The sequence below is a fragment of the Pinus tabuliformis genome, chromosome 6, assembly GCF_031772625.1.
Source record: "Pinus tabuliformis cultivar Carrire ecotype Pingquan chromosome 6, CPIR1, whole genome shotgun sequence".
NCBI classification, from domain to species: domain Eukaryota; kingdom Viridiplantae; phylum Streptophyta; class Pinopsida; order Pinales; family Pinaceae; genus Pinus; species Pinus tabuliformis.
Window position 1 is genome coordinate 223,442,152 of NC_142292.1, and position 11,231 is coordinate 223,453,382.

Below are 11,231 nucleotides of genomic sequence, written 5' to 3' on the forward strand. Positions count from 1 at the left end.
TTAATTTCTTAAAAGCATTTTTTATGAAAGAAAGATCCACATTTTGTATTCATTCTTCTGTTTAGCTGGTTAAAAGCTACTTTATTTTTGGTTTCAAGTAGTTGTTAAGAAAACATTGGAAAGATTTATGTTGGTTCGCATGTGTTAAATGACTAAGATGCATGGAAAGAATATGAATATGTGAAAGACTCTCACTTGTAGAATACAACATGTTTTCATTGAATTGAAAATTTTTAAAAGCATTGTCTTGTGCATGATTTATTGAGTCAGAGTCTCATCACATTTCACACGTCAACTCCCCTACCAAAGACAATAAAAAAAGTACACATAAAATTTACCTAAAATCAATCAGTAACTCTTTATTGAGCAAACAAACATTAGTTCAGGCTAGGATCTTAGGATAGGCAGTGCGAGTAAACTTCCCAAGATCGAAAACCAAACTAGTGTCATTAAAAGAGAGAAAATTCCTTCTGCACTCATACTACCGAGACCACTCCAGTAAAAGCAGAGCTAAATACGAGACAACATCGGACTGTAAGTGAAGGTAGCACGCCTTCTCTTACAACTCCTTTGGGGATCCCTTCGGGGATTTCGGAGCTGAGTCGAGGACTCAGGTATCCTGCCCACATAGCGTATTGTCTGCGACTATGTCCCCCCAAGTAGAGTCTGTGATTTGAGGTATCCTTAGTGGCCAAGCTTTTAGGGACTTACACAAGGTGACTGGGGCAAGCTGCTCTGGTTCCTAACATAGACGGACCTACTCTGTCTTCAGTTCTTGGGAGGGTGCTCATCTTCACGAGAGTACTTGTCCCCTCAATCTAAGTTTCGGGTGAAGCTCAAGAGTAACCGTAACTATACATTTGTCCAGCCCTCTCTGTTATTCGATGTGATACTAGGTTTCATCTCCAATGGTTGGTGCTTATCGGACAAGGTCATTTCCATCTGTTTGCTGATTGATTAACTTAGTGTATTTTTTATATTTTTTAGGTACTCGAGTGTTATCATTTGAGACTTTAACAAATATCACAATAAAATTTATTGATAAAAAATAACGGTCACCGTGGCTACATCTAGCCCTCATCGTCAATTTAGACGATTGCTAGGACTTCCTCCACTCATTGTGGAAGATCGGTCGAGTTCCAATGAACCGGATTCCCCATCTTTGGGGAATTAGTTTCCTAGATCTTACACGAAATTTGTTTGGACAACTGACGATTCAAGTTTGCCGGAGGATTTCTTCACCAAAGGATTTCTTCCTCACTTTAACCCTCTGCTCACGAATTCCTTGGAACCAGGCTTAGCTCCTGTGGTACCTGTACTTCCTGCTTCAGTAGTTGGAACATTTCCATCTATCCCGTCGACGACTAACAGGTCATGGTACTTTAGGGACACTTTTGGTCCTCCACCACTTCCCTAGTCAACAGTCACCACAACGTTATCGATGGCGAACCGCGCTATCCTATTTGTCCCAGGTACAACCACTCACATGACACCCTCTACGAGTGGAACCCAACCGATGCCAAGTTCCACCACTTTAGTGTCAAATTGCATACCTTCGACAAGTGCCACATACAACGCTCCCTATAACGCTCAATAGGGCACTATGGGTGCGGTTCCCATCCACCAACAATATGGTTGGCCGCCATTGTACAATTCAATCCCCCATATTCAAGTATTTAAAGGCATTCCCAATATGCACATGCCGGTAGAGAACGTAACAATTCCCCCTCCATTCTCAGGCATGAATGATCAATCACTAATTGACATGAGTGTTCCTTATGTCAATCAAGGACAAATGGTTAGTTCTGTGATGGGCGGGAATCCTCAAGGAGGTCCCAACCAATCCATGGGGGCAACCTACTCACAAATTCAAATGATTCAAGGGGGCACCGCTTATCCTAGGGGAAACTATACCCTAGTATGAAAATCCCCATGGAAATCCACACTACAATGCCATACCTCAAGGCAACTACTATACCGCGTAGCCCATGTATAATATTGGCACTCAAACGATGGGAGGAGCACAAGGCTCCTCAAGTCATATGTCATCACCTTGGTTCGAATTGGGGGCACCAAACTCTCTGCCTTTTTTGGCAACGTTGGATATACCTGACTTGTACAAACTCACAAATGAACCCATCTACCACAACTTACTTTGGTTGCCGATCCCGCATAAGATACCAATGGACATCCCCAAGTTCGAAGGAAAGCAAGGGGAGGATCCAGGCACCTATACCACCACCTACCATCTTTGGTGTGTTTCAAACTCCATGGTGGATGATAGTGTTTGGTTACATCTTTTTCCCCGCACCCTCACTAGTAACGTAGCTAAATGGTACATTGAGTTATCATGCACGTCAGTAAACACCTTTGACACTTTAGCAATGGAATTCCTAAAGCACTTCCAGCTACCCATTCCCTATGAGACTGGGACAGAGCTACTCACTTCATTACGTCAGGATACCACCACCCACATCTCCAATCATATACATGAATGGAGACGTAGGCGGAGGTTAGTCAAAGCTCCCCTCCCAGACTATCTCTTAGTGGACTGGTTCTGCAAGTCCTTACTCCCACAAATCACTAAAGATGTCGCTTTAGGTGGTGCGGTCACAGAAGACCAATCCATACGTCGTGCCCAGCACTTAGATCTGATATATTCACAGCCTAGCACTCTTTACAACATAATCCCCAATGCCCCTCGTATCTCCAATGTTTCTGCTACTCAGTACCGTGGAGTGCACACCGATAGGATTGTTGGTGCAACCTCTGGGGCTACTTAAAACAACTCAACGGTCACATTGCCTAGATGTCAGTGGACCCCTCTACCAAATCGACTGCTCTTCCTGCCACCGCGATAAACTCTGTGCAGTCAATGAAAAAACCTGGTGGCAAGAACAAGAAGAATAGAAAAGACCACTCCTTCTGAGGAGCAGTCAACAAAGTAGCCAAACCCAAAATAGAAGGTTGTTTCACCTCCTGATGATGAAAAGGATAAACCCGCCAGATTTCCCTACAAAATATGTGCTGAAGACCACATGACCTATCATTGTCCGCATCTTCAGGAATGTACAGAATACATTGCTAAAAAGGATACTAGGAGGACCTCTGTTGTCCTTAAAAATCCTTTTACCGCTTAGCAGCAACAACACCTTATTGCAAACCAACCCCAACCCCTGCAAGGGGGCAATGATGGTTCGCAACATCCTTCAGCTGGTGAAGGATCTTCTACCGTTTACACCTTTGAAACGGTAGATCTACAAACACGAGCCAAATCTTATGGAGCTCCTGTCACTCATGCAGAGGAACCTTCCTCAAGTCAAAACCCACTGCCGCCCAATGATTTTCATATCGAAAGGTTGGTTGCTAACCTTGTAATTCACCCCCCTAAAGTGGCACTTCGACACACAACGCACAATACATCTGCACGTGCCGCCCAAAACTATACCATTGTAGAAGACTTGGCGCAAGAACCGTCGCCTATGTTGGTGCTCGAAGTATTACAAACATGCCCAGTACAAAGGAAATCTTTGCTTTCGGCTATTGGTGGTATCGACCCACAGGATTCCATGCTTGCAATTTTCGACATGGAAAAATGTAAACCTCCCCTTTCTCACCAGCTTGCATTTCAAGTACAAATTTTTTTGAAAGGTAAAAGTATACACAAAACTGTCATTGACAAAGGTGCTTCTATCTGCGTCATGTCGGCTTCATGTTGGCTCGCACTAGGTTCTCCAACCCTATCCCTGCCATCGAATTCCCTTAAAGCTTTTGACAGCCACACTTTCACCCCAAATTGTTACCTAGCTAGCCACCCCATCACTTTGTATGGGAAAATGGTAACGATGGACATAGAAGTCGTAGATAAAATACTCGACTATAATCTCTTGCTGTGTCGCAGTTGGACATATGCCATGACGACCATTGTATCTACTATATTTAACATCATCCTATTTCCATTGGATGGAAAGTTAGTTACAGTAGATCAGCTGTCTTTTTGCACCCCTGATTACTCCCCGTTACCAAGCAGCTTTGTACCCCTGGTAGGTGGCGTACCCGACTCTTACATCAGTCTTGGTACCAGTCTATTGAAGGCTTCTTCCCTCATGGGTTGTTTCCCTCGTCAGCTGCCCAAGGTTCCGCAATCGGTCAACATGCTTTCATCTATTCCTCTTGAACAAACCGATTCATGGATCCTACTCGCTCCTTCAGACCTTGACACATATGGAGAACAAATGCCACTCTCATCATCTGAATTGGCCTACCAAGCCATGCAATCTGCATCCGCATCTCTGATCATGTTGGTTCCAGCCAATGGTACCACTGCCCCTCCCTTAAACACTCATTCCTTCGATATACTCAATCAAGTCCTACCTACAGACGAAGCTATTCAAGAAATCATGAGTTTAGAAGGGCAACCTTGGGAGGATTGGCACCATCATGTTTTGATATCTGATTCGGACATGATGCCTCTTCAAATCCTGTCCCCTGACATACTAGAAATCATTTCCTCACCCTATACGACCATTCAAACTTTGGAGGCGGAAGGAAACATGGGAAATATTTCAAAGAAATTGCTCATCCATATTTCTATCAAGATAGGCATTGTGGAAAACATCTAGATTGGAGCCGATTGCAATCCTAAGGAAATTGCAAGCTTCACCTGCTTATTTAAGGAATTCCATGATGTATTCACCTGGTCTCATAAGGAAATGCTTGGGATCAATCCATCTATTGTCACACATGAGATCAAGCTTTACGATGATGCAAAACCCATCGAGTGTTCGATCCCTTCCCTGCATATAGCCGTTGAACTCCTACCCGGCACTATTGTCGAAGAAGAACGCTTACTATACCTTAATCAGTTGGACGAAACCCACCGAGATGCCGAATTGGCACTCGAGGCTCACAAGCACTGGGTAAAATCCCAATACGACAAAAAGGTTAAGCTTCGTTCTTACCAAGAGGGAGACCTTGTTTTGCTCTATGATAAAAAAACATGACCTCTTGGGGGCAGGAACAGTTCAACCCTTATGGTTAGGTCCCTACATTGTCAAGAAAGTCCTCTCAAAAGGGGCATATGAACTATAGGACTGGGAAGGAGTCCCGCTCATGGAGCCCAGAAATGGGCTCTATTTGAAAAAGTATTATGCCTAGTATTGCACTGGCCATGTTCTTTGTAATTTTATGTATCCATAAGTTTTGCTTCCCTTTTTTATGTGATTGGATTGTTTTGATATTTATTGGAGTGCTTGTCTGATACATTCTTCTCGCAATGAAGATGTCTTCATTACCCTTAGCATACGTAGGATACACGGATGGTGCCAGTCGTCACACACGACACATTGCATCAGCTGCTTGGGTCATCTACACACCCGAGTCAGAACTATTTTGATCCAGGGGAGTCTTTCTCGGTACCACCACCAACAACATTTCCAAGTACATGTCCGTAATTTCACTTCTCACGGAAGCGTCATCGAGGGACATTTCCAATATAGTGGTCAGGTTATGTTTGGTCAATTTAGTGTGTTCTAAATTTATATTTAAAATGTCAATCCGGGGTTCGTAAACTGACGAAGTGAAGTGTACTATATGTACTAGATAACCACTTCCTTAGTCTTTTGTCGTTTTTGAGTTTTTGAGTTTGTTTTTGGATTTATCTTTCCCTAATGTGTGATGGCGAAAATGAAAGTTAAGTATGGATGGTGATGGTGATTTCTACAATGATTTTCCCAAACTTAAAAGTGCTCAAAAAGAAAGCTTTAAAACAACTATAATGAAATCAATTCTTAAGAGGAAGTAAATGGATCAAACAGTCAACTAATGACAATGGCCCAGTATCCTTGCTGCTGAATGAAAAAAGAAAGTAAAAACTGAACTTAAAGCAACTCAAACTAAAAGCAAAGCAACTAATTCACACTACTTCAACTCTTCAGATCCTTTACCCTTCAGCTCAATCTACCTTGTGGGAAGCAATCATGAACAAGTCAAGCAATATGATATCTAAATGGCAAGAAATTAAATTGCAGAAAGGAAACTAATCACACTACTTCAACTCTTCCGATCCTTTACCCTTTAGCTCAATCTACCTTGTGGGAAGCAATCATGAATAAGTTTAAGCAATATGATAACTAAATTGCAAGAAATTAAATTGCAGAAAGGAAACTAATCACACTACTTCAACTCTTCTGATCCTTTACCCTTCAGCTCAATCTACCTTATGGGAAGCAATCATGAATGAGTTTAAGCAATATGATAACTAAATCACACTACAATAATTAATATTCTGATTTCTTACTAATAGAGTCACTTGACTATAGAAAGAAACCATAAACTGATGAGTAGTATGATGTCCAAGTAACAGAAAAATAAATAAGCAAATCACAACTTGAAAAAGAACATTGCTGGAATTAAACTTCAGAAAATGAAAGTTAGCAGGAAGGACAAGATGATCTCATATGTCAATAGTTATCAAAAAGATGAAAATTTGCCCGGGTTGCCTAAGAAATCCTACAGAAAAGCGTTGATCAGCTGATAGCTATAAAAAAAATAGAAGTGAACATGTAAACAGTAGTGAATTTAAAAACATCTAAACAGCATGTTATATACAAGCTAATGATTATGAAGACAGAAACATAATGAAATCAAATGACAACTACACAGGGCTTTAGTGCACAGGGGCCCTCTGCCACCTCAGCCAGTCAACGAACAATCACAAGAACAAGCTCAGCAAAGTAGTCTTCTCATGTATTAAAGCAGCAGCAACATATATAAAACAAAGTACAGTGGGGTGCTAATAGAAACAGTTCCAAAAATTACATCGCAAAAGCTTCTACACAGCGTTCATCAATGCATTATTTATAATGAAAAAGTGTTGAAACTAACTAACTGAATCCTATGCTATTAACTGCATTGCCAAGGACACGTAGATCTCCTCAGCCGAGATCTAGCGTAACTACCATCATGTCTATTAAATCTTCGGAGTGGTAGCTGTTGGATTCAGGTTATGGGGATGATCTCCAGGTGTGCCGATGTCTTCGTGGGCTGAGGACTGTGCCACGTAAACGTTCACGTGCTCAAAACAGAGACATGCCACCGCTAAATTCCTTGGTTGGCTTTGCCTTTGACCCTTGTTGACCGTGACCTTCTATGGATGATTTGGCTGATTTGAAGGGACACGTTCCATGTACCCATCACCTGTAGCTTGCTCATGTGGCTCGTTTTTTCATAGGACACCTGTAGCATAGCTTTTAACAAAAAAGCTGCGGAATCCTGTGATGGCTGCGGAAACCTGTGTTGGCTGCGGAAACTGACAAGTTTCCGCACCTGCCTGAAAAAAAATCTAAACCAAACAACAGTCATAAGTATAGTCAGAAAACCATGTAAAAAGATCTTTTTAGACTATAATGCAATGATTTAATAGCTTGGTGGATGAAGTAAGTGGAAAAAGAAGGCTGAGAGGGTGTATAGGAAGGTGCAGGTTTGAGGCTCAACATACCCCCACTGTGAAGGTGTTGCATGTCCTCATGCAGCCAAAATTTAGTTATTTCCCTCTAATCCATATGTTCTGAGGCTTCTGCAAGGACATCTAACCCTCTTTTCTTCTTCTTTGATGCTAACATCATCCTTGGTTTCCTGACTAGACATTTGAACTTGAGATTAATCAATGCTCTGCTTAACTTTTTGCACTTTTTCTTCAGCCTCCTGTTTTTCTTTTGCCACAGTCCTAAATGGAGCATAGTGTTATCATGGACAATCTTGTCTACCTTACTCTGCTCTTTGAGTGATTCATTTTCTTGTTTGATATGCCTATTTAGGACTTCTAATTCAAATACTTCCTGTTTCAAAGATTGAAGTTGTGCATCAAGTGGCAAAGTGGTACTCGGTCCTGCAATTGATTGTTCTAAGGATTCCAGGTAGTTATATACCTCTTGCTGATTAGGATCTACCTCGGGTGTCTTTCTCGGACTAGGCTCAAAATCTGGTGGAGGAGGAAGACTGCTCTCTCTTTCTGGCCGAAAAGGGCTTTCCTCACGTGGAGGACTTGATTCAATGCTTGGCTGAGCTGGAGATTTCTCAAGTGTCTCTTCACCTAAATCAATAAAGTGAGATTGTTTTTCTTGGGTTTTATTCCCTCTCCCTTTTAGCCTAGTGCTCCTCCTTAAGTATGGACTAGTACTCTTCTCTTGTGCACTCTGTTTTCCTTTTTACTTTTTCTTGGCTATAGCAGCAGCCTGAAGGTGTACTAATCTTTCTGACAAAGGTTGATAATCATCTTCTATGGATTGCTCAGGGGATGGACAGACTTCTTGAATGGTTCTTTTGCCTTTTTCTTTCTTCTGTTTCTTATTTTTAGCTCTATCTTCTTCTTCTTTTTGGACAGTTTCTTGAATTTCTATTGTAGGGGAGTCTTGGACTGTAATGTTCTTTTCTTTCCTCCTACTTTTCCTTTGAATCTTTGGTGGACTGATTCCAGAGGCCTTAGACGGCTCTTGGAAGTAGTTCCTTGTCAAGAATTGCTCCCAAGTATCCTTAGTTTTCTTTAACTGGTCCTCAATAAGAATTTTTATGAATCCATGACGGTAAAGATGAGGTTCAATGTTGCCTATGTGTTTTTGAACTGTAAAACTCATCTTTTTCAAACTTAATAGCAGAAAATGAGGCAAATTAAGAGTTTGAACCTCTATGAAATTCATCATCAGTCTGGCATGATACATATACATAGAACCAAAACGACCTTCACACGTGATAAATTTCTAGATGACTAACAGTAGACTAGACCATTCCTCTTTTAGTGCATGAACAGGGATGCCTCTTGTAAATACGGTGGTATCCATACCTTGGTTTTGTAGCATGATTCTCCATATTTGATCGTCCACACTTCTATTTTTAAACCACCTTTCACCTTCTTGAGGTAGGCCTGTGGCAGCTGCTACTGTGGCCTCAGTCACTGTAAACTTTAAGTCTCCAATCTCCACTGTTTGTCGATCAAAAGACCGCGTAAAAGCTTTGGTCACCTCCTTTTTATGCCCTTTAAAATTTTGGATAAATCGTAGCCATCTGGCTTTCTTCAGCAATTCCTTAGTTTGAGGATAACCCTCCAAGTATTTCGGTCCTTCTGGCTCGGCTCTCAGTAATTTTCCCATCTGTTGTTTTAAATCCCAACTGAGAGTTCTTCTGCGCGTGAGGGTTTAGAAAAAAACCGGCTCTATTATAGGGTTTAGGATATACTGTAGTGACTGCAGTCGGGGTTTTAGGATGACTGTAGTGACTGCAGTCGGAAATGGAGAACAGGGAATGGAAGTACTCAAATTACCGGAGGAACAGAGGGTGAGCAGCAGTGAACAAGTTTAAAATGTGGATGCATGCGAGGAGTATGGTATTAGTGGAGTGGTAAACGAGTGGAATAACGGCGGGATTCTTTCGAATCGAGTGACTGTGTATGCAATTTTTACACGTCTCAACAGACGGCTGCGGAAATTACGGCTAAGAAGAGCCGTAACACAACAGGTCACGTCTCAAGAGTACGGGTAATAAATAGAAGTGCAGGCAGTCTTGAGTTTAAACTTGGAATAATCATGAGACCGTTGGAGAAATGAATGCAAGGTGTGTGGAGTGATATCGTGGAATACGAGTGGTAGTGGAGCTATCGTATCAAATCATTGCACGTAGTAGAACTTGTTATGGTTTAATAACTATGCGTAATTACGACTTGAATTGTTATTTGATAAAGATTTTTTATCATACCTTTGGAAATTTTGTCATTTCTTGCTCAAGGCTTCTAACCAATTACTCTTCTTTGATGTCATGGAGATGCCCCATGTCTTTAGCTCAATTACACCTGCATTTCATGATTATGGCACTAACAGTTGACTGTGAATTTTGAAAACAGAGTGATGTTGGCTGCGGAAATTGTTTCTGGCTGCGGAAACTGCTTCTGGCTGCGGAAACGATTTCCAGCTGCGGAAACTGAGACAGCACCCCCTTAACTGCACAAAGATAGTTAGAGAAGAACTAACTGAATGAAAATAGTCATGGAAGGGACTTTTATTGATGGAGTGAAATGGAATGAGTGGAATGAAATGAAAATGGAGTAGAGTGAAGTGAAATGGAAATGAGAATGAGATGGAGGTGAAGTGGAATGGCAAATGAGATGGAGTGAAGATGGAAAGAGAAGGAGAGGAGATTTTTTTTGGAAAATATAGAGTGTCAGGTGTCCCTGATTTTCACTCTATATTTTCTGTATAAGACTGCCAATCTATGATTGGTTTTCAGGCCTATACGATTTTTTTTTTTTTTTTTTTTTTTTTTTTTTCAGCTAAAGAAACAAAGGCTAGGCTGATGGGGGAGAAGGATTCTTCTCCACCAGCCTTATTGTAGAATTCTCTTGGAACATTTTGACAAATTCCTCTTTTGAGAGTGGCTTATGATAAATTTTCAATCGGTGGCCATTCACAATGAGAGGAGTTTGAAACTCATCAATGGTCTTGATTCTTACCGCTCCATTGTTAAAGACTTTGTCAATCTCATATGGCCCAAGCCAATGAGTCTGAAATTTTCCTTTGAAGTCTTTAAACTTGGAATCAAACAGTAACGCCCAATCTCCCTCTTGAAACTTTCTCTCTTTGATATATCTGTCATGCCACTTAGCTCTTTGATGTTGAACTAGATCAGTGCTTAAAATTGCATCTTTTCTGATCTCATCTAGCTCATTCAGCTACTCCATTATCTGCTTTTGGGCTTCCGATAGATTCATCCCCAACTGAACTGCCATCTTGAAAGTCTTGACTTGAAACTCAATGGGGAGCAGGACTTCTTTCTCATAAACAAGTTCATAGGGAGAATGTCCTGTTGTGTTCCTCCATGTAGTTCTGTAGGCCCATAAGGCTTCAGGGAGCCTTTTTGCCCAATCTCTTCTGTGTAGGTGAACAATTTTGGTGATGATATTGTCAAGAACTTTGTTTGTAGATTCCACTTGGCCATTTGCTTGCGGATGGTAAGGAGTAGATTTTATGTGCTTGATTTTGTATTCTTCCATCAACTTCTCCATCAAGTTAGATGTAAATTGACTTCCCTGATCTGTCACAATTTCTCTTGGGACACCAAAATGAGTAAAAATATCCTCAAAAAGAAATTGAACAACTAAATTTTCAGTGGCAGAAGGCAATGCTTTAGCTTCTACCCATTTAGTGACATAATCAGTGCATACCAATATATACTTCTTTTGTTTA